Source organism: Ranitomeya variabilis, chromosome 3, assembly GCF_051348905.1.
Source record: "Ranitomeya variabilis isolate aRanVar5 chromosome 3, aRanVar5.hap1, whole genome shotgun sequence".
In the NCBI taxonomy this organism is placed as follows: Eukaryota; Metazoa; Chordata; class Amphibia; order Anura; family Dendrobatidae; genus Ranitomeya; species Ranitomeya variabilis.
In genome coordinates, this window is record NC_135234.1 from 136185645 (window position 1) to 136206417 (window position 20773).

The 20773-nt window shown below is 42.0% G+C and overlaps 1 protein-coding gene across 2 annotated transcripts in view; it reads right to left on the reverse strand.

Moving 5' to 3' along the window:
- Positions 1–20092, reverse strand: part of P2RY8 (P2Y receptor family member 8) — a 57702-nt gene extending 37610 nt beyond the window's left edge. For both annotated transcript variants that reach the window (XM_077294679.1, XM_077294681.1), the window contains exon 1: positions 19919–20092. The gene's annotated coding sequence lies outside the window, so the exon portion shown is untranslated. The remainder of the gene's footprint in view (positions 1–19918) is intronic.
- Between the last annotated feature and the right edge of the window lie 681 nt (positions 20093–20773).

A 20773-nucleotide genomic window follows, 5' to 3' on the forward strand; every position in this document is an offset into this window, starting at 1 on the left:
AACTATTGTAATGAGGTGTTCGTATTTTTATTAAGAAGAAACATCTAAACTATCTGGGTTCTTTTATTTCCAGCCTTATGAAATGAAGCTTGTGGGTGCCACTGAGCCTAATAAGTTTGAGTAGGGGGAAGGAGAGGTAACGAGAATTGAGAGCAGGTTACGATTGGAGAGCTTCTCTTATGGGTGCAGCTCCAATCACTTCCTCCCCTGTATCTGGTTGTCCAATTAGAGGGGTGCACAACGTTTGGACTGGGGGCCACATGCGGCACATGATGCCATTCTGTGAGGCCTCCAACCATAAGGACAGAAAAAATGCTTGTCTGCTAGATTAGCTGTATGTGGGCAGCCACAAACAGAAGAGTAGTTGGCAACTGGCTAAGGAGAAGGGACTGGCAAGTACTAATGGTGCCCTGTTTAGACCTCTCGGGATGCCTCATTATTATCAAGAGATGGGGTCTCTCTACCCATTTAGCTCTCCGGAAAGGCAAATGTGAACTAGACAAGGTGGCCTCCTGTGTCCATGGCTAACTCCACTGTAGTTTATGGGGGTTCTGAATCATTGGGCAGTAAGCAAAAAAACATGATCTGTTGCAGAGAGCCATGTGCATTCATGACCTCTTCCATTTACACAGCTTTTTACAAGGATTTAGAAGTGGATGTTATTGCAAATACACATAAAAAATGTTTCAAATATTCTTTGAATAAGCTTCTTATTGGTTTTACAGTGAAATGTACAAAATAAGGTGAAAAAACAGTACTGTGCTGTAAAGGAGATTTCTCCCATTCAAATCAGTAGGAAATTTTATTCAAAGAGTATTTGATGTGGTTTTTCAAGTGGATTTAGGAACAGAATCTATTTCCAAATCCTTGTCAAAAAACTCGGTGTGAACATACTATTAGGGTATGTGTCCACGTTCAGGATTGCATCAGGATTTAGTCAGGATTTTTCATCAGTATTTGTAAGCCAAAACCAGGAGTGGGTGATAAATGCAGAAGTGGTGCATATGTTTCTGTTATACTTTTCCTCTAATTGTTCCAGTCCTGGTTTTGGCTTACAAAAACTGATGAAAAATCCTGACCAAATCCTGATGCAATCCTGAATGTGGACACATACCCTTAGAGTACTGATGTTTGGAGGTAAGAGTCCTGCAAGGAAAATGTGTACGAGCCGGACATTTATGGTTGTGAACCTTAGTCCTATAGGATACTTAATGTAAAGTGCTCCACTTGGTGACAGAAAGTATTTAAAGATAACCAGTCATATTTACATATGGAAATAGTGGAAGGGCTGTGGAGGCGCTTGTCCTCCTATAAAAAAAAAGAGAGATCCAATGTGCAATTAAACATTCTCTAGAGAAGATAAAGGCAAAGCAGACTATAAGTGCATAGGGGTGTACTAATGCACTTAACCTGGGGCCTAATTTTTTTCTATTTGACTATGCACTTATCAGCAGGTAATTGCTAACTACCTGCCTGTTCTGCCGGGTGACGATCTCTCCCAACTCAGAGCGGTCATAGACTGCTCCTGGCAGCGATTCTCCTGTTTCCTGTGATGTTACATCGACACAGCAGTCCCTTCTCAACCTATCAATCAACATGATGTCAACACTCTGCTGAACGTGCAGCGTGGAAGAGAAGGAACTGCACTGTCGACATGACATCACAGGAAGTAGGAGAATTGCCGGTCACAGGAGTAGTCCCAGTCAGCAGAGTTGGTCACGTGGTGGAACAGGCAGATAGTTAACTACCTGCTGATAAGTGCTAAGACCTATATGAAAAAACTAAAGTCCCGGATAACCCCTTAAACTGTTTCTTCCAAGTGCAGTGACACAGCCCTGGTGCATTTCCAGCCTGATTTTCATATAACTTCTACTCTATATTTAGACAATAGAGAAACTGGACACTCAAAAATACTTTAGCGTAGATAGTTATTTATTCAATGTGCATCCATGGAGACAAAAGTTGAACGTCTTCGGTCCACATCTGGACCTTCATCAGAACAATTATACTGGTATACTGGGAAATACGTATATCCAGTCAAAACTGGTTCCAACAGAGTTTTCAAAGAAGCCTGGATGCAAAGAGGAATCTTGAGTGTGTCCGCGCACATGGAGGGCGACAGAAGTCGCGTGGTGAGTTGCGCAACTCATGCCCTCCATTTGACAGGATATACGTATTTCCCAGTATACCAGTATAATTGTTCTGATGAAGGTCTGGATGTGGACCAAAAACGATCAACTTTTGTCTCCATGGATGCACATTGAATGAATAACTATCCATGCTAAAGTATTTTTGAGTGCCAAGTTTCTCTATTGTCTGGATTGCTTTGGGCTGCATGACCGACTTGAGCACCTAACTCGCATGATAGTATGAGTGCCTTGTTGTACCACTACAAATTCTACTCTATATTTGTTAGGACTGCTACATCAGATCCCTACTAAAAATGTTAGCAATACAGCAACTTCTGTATGAGAAAACCTGCTGACAAGGTCCCCTCAAAAATGTCCCCAGAACTGTTTTCCATCCCTGTCTCCGTGGACGTGGTAGAGTATATGAATATCAGCAGGGGTGAAAATAACCAATACACAATTATCATGTATAGCTGGAAAATCATAATTTCATGATCTACCAAATCAGTTACTTTATGTGAGCAAAGCAATAAAGAGGGAAATTTATCAAAACTGGTGCAAAGAAAAAGTGGAGTAGTTGCCCATTTTAACAAATGAGATTTTAGCTTTGACATTGTAGAAGGTCTCTGGGACAAGAAAGGAGGAATCTGATTGGTTATTAAGGAAAACTACTCCACTTTTATAACGGCATCTACATTATTTGGCAAAAAAACAACTATCACATATCAAAATAAATGCACAGGACTTTTGATTTGGGGGGAGATGACCTTAACCCCTTTCTGCCAGCTGACGGAATAGTACGTCAGCTGGCAGAACCCCCGCTTTGAGGTGGGCTCCGGCGGTGAGACCACCTCAAAGCCGCGACATGTCAGCTGTTTTGTACAGCTGACATGTGCGCGCAATGAGTGCGAGCGGAATCGCAATCCGCCCGTGCCCATTAACTAGTTAAATGCCGCCGTCAAACGCTGACAGCGGCATTTAACTAGCGCTCCCGTCCCGCGCGGCCGGAAGTGCTCGCACCGCTGACCCCCGTCACATGATCGCGGGTCATCGGTGCATTGCCATAACAACCAGAGGTCTCCTTGAGACCTCTATGGTTGTTGATGGCCGATTGCTTTGAGCGCCACCCTGTGGTCGGCGTTCAAAGCACACCTGCATTTCTGCTACATAGAGGTGATCTGTGCTTCACCTCTATGTAGCAGATGCGATCGAGTTGTGCATGCTCCTAGCCTCCTATGGAGTCTATTGAAGCATGCCAAAATTTTGAAAAAAAGGGTTTAAAAATATAAAAAAAATAAAAAAATATATAAAAGTTCAAATCACTCCCCTTTCCCCAATCAAAATAAAACAATAAAAAAAACTAACCTACACATATTTGGTATTGCCGCGTTCAGAATTGCCCGATCTATCAATAAAAACAAAGCATTAACCTGATCGCTAAATGGCGTAGCGAAAAAAAAATCAAAACGCCAAAATTACGTTTTTTTGGTTGCATTAAAATGCAATAATGGGCGATCAAAAGCACTTATCTGCACCAAAATGGTATCATTAAAAACGTCAGCTCGGCACGCAAAAAATAAGCCCTCACCTGACCCCAGATCACGAAAATTGGAGACGCTACGGGTATCGGAAAATGGCGCATTTTTTTTTTTCTTTTTTTTTTTTTAGCAAACTTTGGAATTTTTTTTAACCACTTAGATAAAAGAGAACCTAGACATGTTTGGAGTCTATGAACTCGAAATGACCTGCAGAATCATAATGGCAGGTCAGTTTCAGCATTTAGTGAACCTAGCAAAAAAAGCCAAACAAAAAACAAGTTTGAGATTGCACTTTTTTGCAATTTCATCGCACTTGGAATTTCTTTCTCGTTTTCTGTTAAACGGCATAGTAAAACCAATGGTATCGTTCAAAAGTACATCTCGTCCCACAAAAAATAAGCCCTCACATGGCCATATTGACAAAAAAATAAAAAAAGTTATGGCTCTGGGAAGGAGGGGAGCGAAAAATGAAAACAAAAAAACGAAAAAAGCTCCGGGGGTGAAGGGGTTAATATCTTTATACAGCATAATATCTGAAATTACAATTTCACCTAAAACCACCAAATATTTAAAAATTAATCACAATTTCAACCTTCAACCAAAATTTGACCATAATTTGCATTTTACTTGCAAAATGATGTATCTTGTCATGTGTACGACCGTACCTGCTGGATCTACCACCATATTACTTGTCAAGTTACTTTTTAGGGCTAGGATGAGGATTAGGCAGAATAGACTGCTGCCATTATGGGGAAGGGCAAGTGCGCGTATAATGTATTGATAAAAATCTGCAAACTAAACATAACATTTCCTCATAGATTGTAAGCTTTTGTGAGCAGATCCATCTGACTCTGTGTAAATTGCTAATTGGTTATTATGTAATGTCTGATTTTGCCTGGTCATGTGACCTACGAATTGTAACTTGCTGCAGAATATATTGGGGCTACATAAAGATTACTATTATGATGCACCCATTGCAACAAACAGCATCTGCATATTATATGGTACGCATTTTCTTTAATATGTACGTTTGTATGGAAAAGGATTGGCGGCTACATTATCCCAGAGTGCAAAAAATAGTGGCTTGATAAAAAAGCATAAATACGTTATTTTGGCCTCTATTGAGTAATGTAAGTCCCATGGATACGTTTGTCATATGAGGTTTTCCATATATTTTGAACAAAGTATGCAAAATTCAACTTTTTGCAACGCTTGCAATCATTTCTGTAAGCACTATTACTGCACTCTGGCTAGAACTCTACCTTCTGACTTATTAATATACAGCCACTACTTTTGGTGGATAGTCACTTTAAAATAAAAAATAAAATAAATCTTAGCGCAGTGTGAGAAGGAACAGTACCGGCACTGTCTGGATAAAAGAGAAATCACCACTGTGCGAAACAAAAAGTGTTAAGAAAAACCTTCCTCGGGCAAAGAAATGGCCTTGCGTCACTTTAAACAAAAGATACACTGTAGTTAGATTGTCATGGTTTACATGAAATGTCCCTTTAAATGTTGTCAGACCTAGGGGCACAAAATATGGAAAAGATGCAATTACATTAGGGTTGGTGTTTGGCTAAGGACAAGCAAAATGTCTGCAAGGCTACAATAGTCCGGAACCATATGATGATCAGTGATGGAAGGCTGCGTATGGCACCAGCCACATGTGCGCATCATCTGACTATGAAAATAGTGTGGGTTCTTTTTTTGTCCTTTCAGACAGCAAACCAGCCATTCAGTCAGACAGTTTGCATCTGTTCGTTCCATAACACAGACACACCCTGGAGAGTTGGTATCATCACAACAGATCACTTGAAGAGGTGAAGATAGTTTTAGAGATGGAGCCCAATGGAGAGAGAACAGCTCTGTACCTCAACTTTCATTTTCTCTACATTTTATATACTTTTGCACCCTTAACCCCTACCACTAATCTTTATGTTGCAATGCGGAGTGGCAAATGTGACAGCGTTGATACAAAGGGCCACTACTTTGGTTCATAGATGTTCTCCGTGAGAGCAGGTGCTCCAGACTCACTGGCATCCATGATGCATGATTTAAGAACCACTCCAGTGTGTGTCTTTTTCATTGTAGAGCTGGAGTGGTGCAAATAATCGGTATAGGGAAACCCAGTGACTCAAAGATGATGTTTTCCCTGGTTGACATTTGAGGTTTTTCCTTTAACCACCTAACCTGTCTCTACACACAAACTTTTCATTTTGCTGCTACACTCAATTCTCCTGTCCACAACACAGTAAAGTGTCTCCTTTGTCCTCCATTTATAGTCTGTTATGGTTCTCAATGGCAAGAGAACATAGCCCAGCAAACATAAGTACTAGCTCTTGGAAGGATGGAAACTAAACTGACCATGAACTAAACCTGCCGCACAACTAACAGTAGCCGGGTAGCGTTGCCTACGTTTTTTATCCCTAGACGCCCAGCGCCGGCCGGAGGACTAACTAATCCTGGCAGAGGAAAATATAGTCCTGGCTCACCTCTAGAGAAGTTTCCCCGATAGGCAGACAGAGGCCCCCACATATATTGGCGGTGATTTTAGATGAAATGACAAACGTAGTATGAAAATAGGTTTAGCAAAATTGAGGTCCGCTTACTAGATAGCAGGAAGACAGAAAGGGCACTTTCATGGTCAGCTGAAAACCCTATCAAAATACCATCCTGAAATTACTTTAAGACTCTAGTATTAACTCATAACATCAGAGTGGCAATTTCAGATCACAAGAGCTTTCCAGACACAGAAACGAAACTACAGCAGTGAACTGGAACAAAATGCAAAAACAAACGAGGACTAAAGTCCAACTTAGCTGGGAGTTGTCTAGCAGCAGGAACATGCACAGAAAGGCTTCTGATTACAATGTTGACCGGCATGGAAGTGACAGAGGAGCAAGGTTAAATAGCGACTCCCACATCCTGATGGAAACAGGTGAACAGAGGGGATGATGCACACCAGTTCAATTCCACCAGTGGCCACCGGGGGAGCCCAAAATCCAATTTCACAACAGTACCCCCCCCTCAAGGAGGGAGCACCGAACCCTCACCAGAACCACCAGGGCGATCAGGATGAGCCCTATGAAAGGCACGGACCAGATCGGAGGCATGAACATCAGAGGCAGTCACCCAAGAATTATCCTCCTGACCGTATCCCTTCCATTTGACCAGATACTGGAGTTTCCGTCTGGAAACACGGGAGTCCAAGATTTTTTCCACAACGTACTCCAACTCGCCCTCAACCAACACCGGAGCAGGAGGCTCAACGGAAGGCACAACCGGTACCTCATACCTGCGCAACAATGACCGATGAAAAACATTATGAATAGAAAAAGATGCAGGGAGGTCCAAACGGAAGGACACAGGGTTAAGAATCTCCAATATCTTGTACGGGCCGATGAACCGAGGCTTAAACTTAGGAGAAGAAACCCTCATAGGGACAAAACGAGAAGACAACCACACCAAGTCCCCAACACAAAGCCGAGGACCAACCCGACGCCGGCGGTTGGCAAAAAGCTGAGTCTTCTCCTGGGACAACTTCAAATTGTCCACTACCTGCCCGCAAATCTGATGCAACCTCTCCACCACAGCATCCACTCCAGGACAATCCGAAGATTCCACCTGACCAGAAGAAAATCGAGGATGAAACCCCGAATTACAGAAAAAAGGAGACACCAAGGTGGCAGAGCTGGCCCGATTATTGAGGGCAAACTCCGCTAAAGGCAAAAAAGCAACCCAATCATCCTGATCAGCAGACACAAAACACCTCAAATATGTCTCCAAGGTCTGATTCGTCCGCTCGGTCTGGCCATTAGTCTGAGGATGGAAAGCAGACGAGAAAGACAAATCTATGCCCATCCTAGCACAGAATGCTCGCCAAAATCTAGACACGAATTGGGTTCCTCTGTCAGAAACGATATTCTCCGGAATACCATGCAAACGGACCACATTTTGAAAAAACAGAGGAACCAACTCGGAAGAAGAAGGCAACTTAGGCAGGGGAACCAAATGGACCATCTTAGAGAAACGGTCACACACCACCCAGATGACAGACATCTTCTGAGAAACAGGAAGATCCGAAATAAAATCCATCGAGATGTGCGTCCAGGGCCTCTTCGGGATAGGCAAGGGCAACAACAATCCACTAGCCCGAGAACAACAAGGCTTGGCCCGAGCACAAACGTCACAAGACTGCACAAAGCCTCGCACATCTCGAGACAGGGAAGGCCACCAGAAGGACCTTGCCACCAAATCCCTGGTACCAAAGATTCCAGGATGACCTGTCAACGCAGAAGAATGAACCTCAGAAATGACTTTACTGGTCCAATCATCAGGAACAAACAGTCTACCAGGTGGGCAACGATCAGGTCTATCCGCCTGAAACTCCTGCAAGGCCCGCCGCAGGTCTGGAGAAACGGCAGACAATATCACTCCATCCTTAAGGATACCTGTAGGTTCAGAGTTACCAGGGGAGTCAGGCTCAAAACTCCTAGAAAGGGCATCCGCCTTAACATTCTTAGAACCCGGCAGGTAGGACACCACAAAATTAAACCGAGAGAAAAACAACGACCAGCGCGCCTGTCTAGGATTCAGGCGTCTGGCGGACTCAAGATAAATTAGATTTTTGTGGTCAGTCAATACCACCACCTGATGTCTAGCCCCCTCAAGCCAATGACGCCACTCCTCAAAAGCCCACTTCATGGCCAAAAGCTCCCGATTCCCAACATCATAATTCCGCTCGGCGGGCGAAAATTTACGCGAGAAAAAGGCACAAGGTCTCATCACGGAACAATCGGAACTTCTCTGCGACAAAACTGCCCCAGCTCCGATTTCAGAAGCGTCGACCTCAACCTGAAAAGGAAGAGCAACATCAGGCTGACGCAACACAGGGGCGGAAGAAAAGCGGCGCTTAAGCTCCCGAAAGGCCTCCACAGCAGCAGGGGACCAATCAGCAACATCAGCACCCTTCTTAGTCAAATCAGTCAATGGTTTAACAACATCAGAAAAACCAGCAATAAATCGACGATAAAAGTTAGCAAAGCCCAAAAATTTCTGAAGACTCTTAAGAGAAGAGGGTTGCGTCCAATCACAAATAGCCTGAACCTTGACAGGATCCATCTCGATGGAAGAGGGGGAAAAAATATATCCCAAAAAGGAAATCTTTTGAACCCCAAAAACGCACTTAGAACCCTTCACACACAAGGAATTAGACCGCAAAACCTGAAAAACCCTCCTGACCTGCTGGACATGAGAGTCCCAGTCATCCGAAAAAATCAAAATATCATCCAGATACACAATCATAAATTTACCCAAATAATCACGGAAAATGTCATGCATAAAGGACTGAAAGACTGAAGGGGCATTTGAAAGACCAAAAGGCATCACCAAATACTCAAAGTGGCCCTCGGGCGTATTAAATGCGGTCTTCCACTCATCCCCCTGCTTAATTCGCACCAAATTATACGCCCCTCGGAGATCTATCTTAGAGAACCACTTGGCCCCCTTTATGCGAGCAAACAAATCAGTCAGCAGTGGCAACGGATATTGATATTTAACCGTGATTTTATTCAAAAGCCGATAATCAATACACGGTCTCAAAGAGCCATCTTTCTTAGCCACAAAGAAAAAACCGGCTCCTAAGGGAGATGACGAAGGACGAATATGTCCCTTTTCCAAGGACTCCTTTATATATTCTCGCATAGCAGCATGTTCAGGCACAGATAGATTAAACTTAGACTGTAAAGTGCCAATTGAAACAGACTTATCAAGCTTCTTAGTACGCTTAGAGCATGCTGATATAACATGAGTTGAATCACCGCAATAGAAGCACAACCCATTTTTTCGTCTTAAATTCTGCCGTTCACTTCTGGACAGAATTCTATCACATTGCATATTCTCTGGCGTCTTCTCAGTAGACACCGCCAAATGGTGCACAGGTTTGCGCTCCCGCAGACGCCTATCGATCTGGATAGCCATTGTCATGGACTCATTCAGACCCGCAGGCACAGGGAACCCCACCATAACATCCTTAATGGCATCAGAGAGACCCTCTCTGAAATTCGCCGCCAGGGCGCACTCATTCCACTGAGTAAGCACAGCCCATTTACGGAATTTCTGGCAGTATATTTCAGCTTCGTCTTGCCCCTGAGATAGGGACATCAAGGCCTTTTCCGCCTGAAGCTCTAACTGAGGTTCCTCATAAAGCAACCCCAAGGCCAGAAAAAACGCATCCACATTGAGCAACGCAGGATCCCCTGGAGCCAATGCAAAAGCCCAATCCTGAGGGTCGCCCCGGAGCAAGGAAATCACAATCCTGACCTGCTGAGCAGGATCTCCAGCAGAGCGAGATTTCAGGGACAAAAACAACTTGCAATTATTTTTGAAATTTTGAAAGCAAGATCTATTCCCCGAGAAAAATTCAGGCAAAGGAATTCTAGGTTCAGATATAGGAACATGAACAACAAAATCTTGTAAATTTTGAACTTTCGTGGTGAGATTATTCAAACCTGCAGCTAAACTCTGAATATCCATTTTAAACAGGTGAACACAGAGCCATTCCAGGATTAGAAGGAGAGAGAGAGAGAGAAAGGCTGCAATATAGGTAGACTTGCAAGAGATTCAATTACAAGCACACTCAGAACTGAAGGGAAGGGGAAAAAAAAAAAAAAAATCTTCAGCAGACTTCTCTTTTCTCTCCTTTCTCTGTCAATTAATTTAACCCTTTTTTGGCCGGTCAAACTGTTATGGTTCTCGATGGCAAGAGAACATAGCCCAGCAAACATAAGTACTAGCTCTTGGAAGGATGGAAACTAAACTGACCATGAACTAAACCTGCCGCACAACTAACAGTAGCCGGGTAGCGTTGCCTACGTTTTTTATCCCTAGACGCCCAGCGCCGGCCGGAGGACTAACTAATCCTGGCAGAGGAAAATATAGTCCTGGCTCACCTCTAGAGAAGTTTCCCCGATAGGCAGACAGAGGCCCCCACATATATTGGCGGTGATTTTAGATGAAATGACAAACGTAGTATGAAAATAGGTTTAGCAAAATTGAGGTCCGCTTACTAGATAGCAGGAAGACAGAAAGGGCACTTTCATGGTCAGCTGAAAACCCTATCAAAATACCATCCTGAAATTACTTTAAGACTCTAGTATTAACTCATAACATCAGAGTGGCAATTTCAGATCACAAGAGCTTTCCAGACACAGAAACGAAACTACAGCAGTGAACTGGAACAAAATGCAAAAACAAACGAGGACTAAAGTCCAACTTAGCTGGGAGTTGTCTAGCAGCAGGAACATGCACAGAAAGGCTTCTGATTACAATGTTGACCGGCATGGAAGTGACAGAGGAGCAAGGTTAAATAGCGACTCCCACATCCTGATGGAAACAGGTGAACAGAGGGGATGATGCACACCAGTTCAATTCCACCAGTGGCCACCGGGGGAGCCCAAAATCCAATTTCACAACAATAGTCGCCCCTACATACAGAGTAAAAATTAAAAATTCTGCAACTCTCAACACATTTATGCCTCCTTCGTGTCCCACCATACCTGTCCCCCCTTTCTGCCATTACACAGTAAAGATACCCCTTAATCTCCACCATAGTAATAACTCCCATTTGGCACATAGAGTAAAAATTGACCTTTATGCTTTCGCACAAGCTAGTGCCCGTTTTGAGTCCCAAAATTAACAATACCCATTTTGTGCCTCAGAAGTATGAAATCCTCTTTGTTCCCTTTTAGATAGTGACACTATGTATCCTCCTAAGTAATAACGCCTCCTGCTTCCGCAGACACAGACGGTTGGTTCTGCAGCGGACCACCCAGCACCATGGAATGACTGCACCAATAAAGTAAGAGAACAAACTATATTATTGTACCAGTCAGCCCCCTGTCACATCACAGCATGTGGTAGTGTGGGTACCCCAACTCCTCCTTCCAAGACCCCTGCTTTTTAGCTCTTCACAGCTGAGAATCTGACAGCAGTAAACAGGGGGAGTATGGGTCGGGGTAGTCACAGCACTGCGTAATGAAGTTTGTCCTCTTGCATTAGCAGACACACTCTTGGACATAGCTTTGGAAACACAATTAGGTGTCCTGTCAGTGTTACTGTGTTACCATACGTGGAAAACATTGCTCATTGGCAATGCCATGCAAAATACCCCTGCAAGCTTAAATCACCACTAGAGGGGCAATGGTGGAGACATGCATTTTTTTTCCCAGAGTTTTAATACGTAAAGAGAGTTTATACATTTCTTTCTGAACAATTTATTCCCTTAAAACACTGGTACAATATATTGCCAGAACATGCCATAACAATAAGCTTAGTGGAGTCCATAAAAAGCCTACTAGGGTTACTGGTCTGTCTTGCCTGTATACTACTAGTCCCTGCACAGTAATACTCCCTACCACCTGCCTGCAGAGTTAGGCCGGGGTCACACTAGAGAGAAATACGGACGTATGCGAGGCGCAAAAACAACGCATTGCACACGGACCAATGTTTCTTTATGGGGCAGCTACAATCTGCCGTATGTTTCTCGGCCGTATTTTACGGGCTGAGAAAATCGCAGCATGCTGCATTTCTCAGCGTATTGCACAAAAAATCCACCAATGAAAGTCTATGGGGGCGAGAAAAATACGGATTACACACGGACCATGCGTGTTATTTGCGAGAAATACGCAGCGGTGTTCTTTAGAATAGCCGGTAATTCAGTGTGGTGTACATTAAAATCACACTGACAGAATAGAATAGGTAAAATAAATGTCTACATATAGAATATATATATATATATATATATATATATATATATATATATATATATATATATGTCATTGACACACACACATACAGTGGGGCAAAAAAGTATTTAGTCATTCAGCAATAGTGCAAGCTCCACCACTTAAAAAGATGAGAGGCGTCTGTAATTTACATCATAGGTAGACCTCAACTATGGGAGACAAACTGAGAAAAAAAAATCCAGAAAATCACATTGTCTGTTTTTTTATCATTTTATTTGCATATTATGGTGGAAAATAACTATTTGGTCAGAAACAAACAATCAAGATTTCTGGCTCTCACAGACCTGTAACTTCTTCTTTAAGATTCTCCTCTTTCCTCCACTCATTACCTGTAGTAATGGCACCTGTTTAAACTTGTTATCAGTATAAAAAGACACCTGTGCACACCCTCAAACAGTCTGACTCCAAACTCCACTATGGTGAAGACCAAAGAGCTGTCAAAGGACACCAGAAACAAAATTGTAGCCCTGCACCAGGCTGGGAAGACTGAATCTGCAATAGCCAACCAGCTTGGAGTGAAGAAATCAACAGTGGGAGCAATAATTAGAAAATGGAAGACATTCAAGACCACTGATAATCTCCCTCGATCTGGGGCTCCACGCAAAATCCCACCCCGTGGGGTCAGAATGATCACAAGAACGGTGAGCAAAAATCCCAGAACCACGCGGGGGGACCTAGTGAATGAACTGCAGAGAGCTGGGACCAATGTAACAAGGCCTACCATAAGTAACACACTACGCCACCATGGACTCAGATCCTGCAGTGCCAGGCGTGTCCCACTGCTTAAGCCAGTACATGTCCGGGCCCGTCTGAAGTTTGCTAGAGAGCATTTGGATGATCCAGAGGAGTTTTGGGAGAATGTCCTATGGTCTGATGAAACCAAACTGGAACTGTTTGGTAGAAACACAACTTGTCGTGTTTGGAGGAAAAAGAATACTGAGTTGCATCCATCAAACACCATACCTACTGTAAAGCATGGTGGTGGAAATATCATGCTTTGGGGCTGTTTCTCTGCAAAGGGGCCAGGACGACTGATCCGGGTACATGAAAGAATGAATGGGGCCATGTATCGTGAGATTTTGAGTGCAAACCTCCTTCCATCAGCAAGGGCATTGAAGATGAAACGTGGCTGGGTCTTTCAACATGACAATGATCCAAAGCACACCACCAGGGCAACGAAGGAGTGGCTTCGTAAGAAGCATTTCAAGGTCCTGGAGTGGCCTAGCCAGTCTCCAGATCTCAACCCTATAGAAAACCTTTGGAGGGAGTTGAAAGTCCGTGTTGCCAAGCGAAAAGCCAAAAACATCACTGCTCTAGAGGAGATCTGCATGGAAGAATGGGCCAACATACCAACAACAGTGTGTGGCAACCTTGTGAAGACTTACAGAAAACGTTTGACCTCTGTCATTGCCAACAAAGGATATATTACAAAGTATTGAGATGAAATTTTGTTTCTGACCAAATACTTATTTTCCACCATAATATGCAAATAAAATGATAAAAAAAACAGACAATGTGATTTTCTGGATTTTTTTTTCTCAGTTTGTCTCCCATAGTTGAGGTCTACTTATGATGTAAATTACAGACGCCTCTCATCTTTTTAAGTGGTGGATCTTGCACTATTGCTGACTGACTAAATACTTTTTTGCCCCACTGTATATATATATATTACAGAGCTAGATAGCAGAAAATCCGGTAATTCAATTGCCGGCTTTTGCTCTCTCCTTATCAAACCCAACAGGATATGAGACATGGTTTACATACAGTAAACCATTTCATATCCCTTATTTTTTTACATATTCCTCACTAATAATGTAAGAAGTGACTGTGTTCAAAATTTGGGAGCTCTAGGTGTTAAAATAAAGGGTTAAATCACGGAAAAAACAGGCGTGGGCTCCCGCGCAATTTTCTCCACCAGAGTGGGAAAGCCAGTGACTGAGGGCAGATATTAATAGCCTAGAGAGGGTCCATGGTTATTGGCCCCCCCTGGCTAAAAACATCTGCCCCCAGCCACCCCCTAAAAGGCACATCTGGAAGATGCGCATATTCTGGCACTTGGCCACTCTCTTCCCACTCCCTTGTAGCAGTGGGATATGGGGTAATGAAGGGTTAATGTCACCTTGCTAATTTAAGGTAAGGTATTAAATATAAATATATATATATATATATATATGTGTCTCACTGACATATACAGTCATACAGTATATATATATATATATATATATATATATGTTTTCACGAATATTTGAGCCCATGGATCCATTCTATGTCCATTTTGCAAGCCGGCAAGAAAATCTCGCAGTACGGATGCCATACGGAGGTTTACATGTGCAAAATACGCAGCCACACCTTGCCTACGGATGACATAACGATCACTGTTCAGGGAACATTTCTGCGTATTTGGTCAGTAAAAAGCGGACTGTATTTTTATACGTTATGTGTGACTCCAGTCTAATACTCCATACCACCTGCCTGCACAGTAATACTCCATACCACCAAAGGTTTAGGGAAATATAATCTCCAACTTGTGGCTCTCCAGCTCTTTCAAACTAAATCACTCTGTATTCTCTGACAACCTGTACTTTGAAACTGTCTGACTACACATCTCAGTAGAATTTCCGTTGCCATTTTCATTACTGACAATGATGTAACTAAACTATCTGTGTGATTAGAACGGGGCAGCAGCTCTACTGTATCTACAATAAATATAGACTATGGATGTCTTGTGCGGGCTCATAATACCGTGCCTATACAACACTATGGACCCATACTGTAACTCATAAAGAAGCATAACTGAAGTGGAACAAATGCATATTCTAGCACATTCTGTATTACAGTGGTTTACCATCTTCCCAGGGCGAATGTGGTGTTATACACATACACATATAAATATACAAAGGCACAGGGTCTTTCTAAGGCTACTTTCACACTAGCGTTAACTGCATTCCGTCACAATGCGTCGTTTTGCCGAAAAAACGCATCCTGCAAAAGTGTTTGCAGGATGCGTTTTTTCACCATTGATTAACATTAAGCAATGCATTGTGACGGATTGCCACACGTCGCACCCGTCGTGCGACGGATGCGTCGTGCAGTGGCGGACCGTCGGGAGCAAAAAACGCTACATGTAACGTTTTTTGCTCACGACGGTCCGCTTTTTCCGACCGCGCATGCGCGGCCGGAAGTCCGCCCCCACCTCCCCGCACTTCCCCGCACCTCACAATGGGGCAGCGGATGCGCTGGAAAAATGCATCCGCTGCCCCCGTTGTGCGGCGGAGACAACGCTAGCGTCGGGAATGTCGGCCCGATGCACAGCGACGGGCTGAGCCCGAAGCTAGTGTGAAAGAAGCCAAAGCCACTTTCCTTGTGTGCATGGACCTCAAGTTCCAGTTCATAACAATTTATTGAGTGTTAAAACGGAATCAAAAGCAAAGAACAACATCTGTCAGTGTGCATTTTTGGCATTTTTTAGGGAATATTAAAAATGTTTTGTAAGTCTATGGTTGAACATCAGATTAACCCATCATCAGTTCAATAAATGCCAAAGCACATAAGTAAACAAATGGTAATGTGTATGGATATTCATACAAATGTGCAACAGTTCTTTCAGGCAAGAGAAAACGACATCCCACACCAACCAAAAAAAAAATCACAAATACTACTGTAAACACCGTGACTGACAGTTTCACATGTGTGAATAAACATGGCTAATTTGAATGCGGTCTGAGGAAGAGTACAAAATTGTGAAACAGACATTACAGTCATGGCCAAAACTAATTTTATACAAATCACCAAAAATGGGCTAGATACAATTGTTGGCACCTTTCCCAAATTGTGGGTAAACAGCTTTGTTTTAAGCATTTGATGCTTGTTCAAACTCACCTGTGGCAAGTAAAAGGTGTTAGCAATATGAGAATCACACCTAAAACCAGATGATAAGGGGAGAAGTTGATGCAGTTTTTGCATTGTGTGATATACTAACCATGGAGAACAGAAAGAGGAGACAAGAATTGTCGGAGTACTTGAGAACTAAAATTGTTGAAAGATATCAACAATATCAAGGTTATAAGTCCATCTCCAGAGATCTTGATCTTCCTGTGTCCACAGTGCACAAGAAGTTTACAACAGATGCTGTAGATAATCTCCATGGGCATGAACAGCAGAGAAACATTGATGAAGGTTGCAATGCAAAATAGGGATAGTCTGGACCGTGGATAAGTAGAGGCAATCAAGGTCCAAAACAATTCAAGCTGTCCTGCAGGCTCAGGGTGCATCGGTGTCAGAGAACTATAAGTCCACATTTTGAATTAAATGAAACGCTATGTCAGGAGTAGAGATGAGCGAATTTGCTTGGGTTCCCTCTTATTCGGCAACCTATAGTGCTTGCCAAATAAGCTGCAGAGGAAACCCGGCATCCTGGATCGAGCCGGCCGATCAGCTGATCGGCGCCACAGCTGCATGTGTCAAAACACATGCATGGAGATCCTGTTTGTTGGGCTCTCCATGCATGTATCGTGACTGTCACACAACCGCGACACATGCAGCTGTGGCACCGATCAGCTGATTGGCCTGCTCTATCCAGGAAGCCGGGTTTCCTCAGCAGTTTATTCGGTAAGCGCTATAGCTTGCCGAAAAAGAGGGAACCCGAGCAAATTCACTAATTTCTAGTCAGGAGACCCAGGGGGACCCCACTGCTGAGACAGAGACATAAAAAACTAGGCTGCAGTTTGCCAAAATGTACATAAGCCAAAATCCTGCCGGGAAGGTCTGTTGTGGACAGATGAAGGTAGATCATTTTGGTAAAGCACTATTCTACTGTTTACCAAAACGGAATGAGGCCTACTAAGAAAAAAACACAGTACCAACAGTCAAATATGGTGGAGATTCAAATATATTTTGGGTTGTTTTACTGTCTCTGGCACTGGGTGTCTTTACTGTGTGCAAGGCATCATGAAATCTGAAGATAATCAAAGGATTTTGAGTAGCAATGGTCCAAAGTCATGGGTCTTCCAGTAGAACAATGACCCCAAACATACTTCAAGAAGCACCCAGAAATGAATGGAAACAAAGAGCTGGAGAGTCCTGAAGTGGCCAGCATCAAGTCCAGATCTAAATCACATTGAACACTTGTTGATAGATTTTAAAATTGCTGTTGGGAAAAGGCACACTTCAAATATGAGAGACCTGTAGTCCAAGATCCAGTTGAGAGATGTAAGAAGCTTGTTGACGGTTATCGGAAGCAATTTATTCCAAAGGGTGTACAACCAAATATTAAGTTGAGGGTGCAGTAAGGAGAAAACACCAGCACCATTTAAGAACCTACATATCATGAATAGATGTCGCACACACCTGCGACTTGCTTGGGAATTCCGGTGCTTTACATACCTAAAGAAGAGACCCGTTGAAGCTCCATTGTTTGTAAAACGGTCGTAGTTCATCTCTGTGCTTGCATTCTCCTGCATCCATGTTTTATGGATCATGGAATAAAGAAGAATTTTTATGGCATCGTGAGTGCTGCCATTTTTTCCTCTGGATTGTTTAAATGGAGGGTGCCAACAATTTCTATCAGTCCCATTTTGAGGATTTGTGTGAAATTATATCCAATTTGCCTTTTTTTCTCAGTTTTTTTGTGCTCTTCCAATACACACCCAGGAAATAAACATGTTTATAGCAAAACATGTGTAATTCCATTAATTTTCTGGGAGAACAATTCCTGGAACAATTTCAAGGGTTCCAACACTTTCGGACATGGCTGTACCTTGTTTGCAGCCCATGTCTTACATGTTTGAGCTTTAAAGCATTGATTACTTTCATCCCAGTGAGTTTATATTGCATATCGGGACACTTTCTAATGAAATGAACTATCGGTGTGTGCTACCAAAAGTTTGGTGATTTCCGGTGCCAACTATACATTCTCTTTCAATGACTAAATAGGTATATTTTATAAGTAACAATGTAGGTTTACTCCTAGTTCAAAAACAAGCTCCATGGTAAGGAGCAGAAAAGAACAGATGTATTATTAATGGATAGAAGAATATTCTGACTTTAGGCAATCACTACGTTCAGCAATAATACCGGAGAAGGTGGCACAAGCAATCGAGCCCACTGATTGGCTGCAGTGGTTACCTACTCTGTAGTTGTGATCTCACAGCTACAGGAAGTAAACCAAGAATGGAGCGGCGGCTGTAAAGCATCGATGGACCCAGGATGGGTAGGTAATGCTGTGTTTGTTGTTTTAAACATCTACAAGCCTATGGAGAAATAAAAATGATTGCTGGACAACAAGTGTAGTACTCACCTAAAAAAGTGCAGAAAACGTGAAAAAAATTATTTCAAAGTGACTTCTTATTAATACTGGACAAAGGTTCATACAGGATGATAAAATATGATTTATCTGTGACCTCTCATTTATGCTTTACGGTTCAGTTGCTCACCTGATTCGGAAATCACAGAAATTATTAGCAGATCATATTGGAACAATCCGCAGCAACAGTGCAAATGAGACGTGTTTTATAAGATTTTCATGATGTATAATTATTAACCCCTAAAATTCGGGAAATCTGTGGTATATGCTTATTTAAAACAAAGATTGATTGATCACAGGATAGATAGATAGATAGATAGATAGATAGATAGATAGATAGACAGATAGATAGATATTGGATAGATGGCTAGATAAATCGATGGATAGATAGATAAATAGATAGGTAGATATGGGATAGATAGATAGATAGATAGATAGATAGATAGATAGATAAATAGGTAGATATGGGATAGATAGATAGATAGATAGATAGATAGATAGATAGATAGATAGATAGATAGATAGATCTGTATCTTATTGCTCATACAAATACATAATTTATACTTTTCATTTCAGGATATAAATTCTATATAAATATGTAATAAAGCAGTATTCTTGTTGCAAGTGTCACAGTTTCTACATCAAAGGGCTATAGGTGTGTGATTGCACACTCGGCATACAGTACACGTAGATTAAAATGGCTAAACATACCTACAACCATCATATAGCATGTATACACATCTTCACAAGTCGACAAATGCAATAATAGGTATCTAATGCAGGCCTCTTGGGCGATGTTACATACAATATTATATGAACCTGAAGACACCAGCAAGGTGGGAATGTCGTAACAAGGTCCTAAAGTAGATTTGTAGCAGTTCATATTATGACAATGTAATTTCACCATTAATAATACACGTATGACTGTTAGACTATTACAGAACATACTCAGCTGCATTAAACACTTATGCATTGGAGACATATCCGAGTTACGAAGCTTGAAAAAAAAGACTTGTGATTTATAATATTTATAGCTAATGGCATCTCGGCAGATGATGAAGCCACAGATAACAAAAAAAGAAATATAAATGCACGAGAGTAGAGATAATATAGTACAACAGTTATCATGTACCGGCCAATGCTTACCAGCTCTGTCATTCAGTTGTGGTTCAGACAGATTTGTCATCTTGTCACAAAGTAAGAGCGGAAAAAAATAGGAAGGACAGGAAATTAAATTATTTTTTTGCGACTGAATTGTTCTCAGCTATAGCAGCTCTTGAGGCGGGGTCTGTGAAAGGAAGACTCAGCTGAAGATTTCTGTGTTCAGTTACGTTTTGCATACAAGACTAGACTATCTTTAATACTCATAGTAGCGTAACAGGAAACAGTTTAGCCACAAACCTTAGGTTTTTAAAAGGGCATTGCCTAAAACCTATAAGTTAACTAACAAGCACTGAGAAATGACATACAATACAATGAAATTATTGATTTTAGCCTGCAATGTGAGATATTTACTTTTTTTTTTATTATTACCCTATAAACTGTTTCAGAATGCAGAGCTAGCACTTTAACCCAAGTCTCCCCTCAGTCACATAAGGTACCGTAATACATATTTTTAAAAAGTACAGTACAATGTGCGTGGGTGGTGTTCCTGTTACAAATTTTACTCTTACATTTAGTCCTCTGGCTTCTTGTTATGGTTTTATTACCACTAGTGGCAATCTGTAGCCTTGGCATTATTTCTTTTACAATTCTATAGATAAATAGATATTGATAGTGGTGGGTTTAAAATATAAAGATGGTTTTTCCAAACTTATACAAAGTATAGAAACATACTTAAATCTACCTAAATCTGTCTGAATGTCCATCATGGCTCAGAAGTATCTGGGTTTTTTTTACCAATGTGCTGTGTAACATTGTCGTTTTCATTTTGCTGAATTTTGTCTTTGTCGGCATCGTGAAAGAATAGGAACACAGTTTCGTATGATTTCTCTGCCCTTT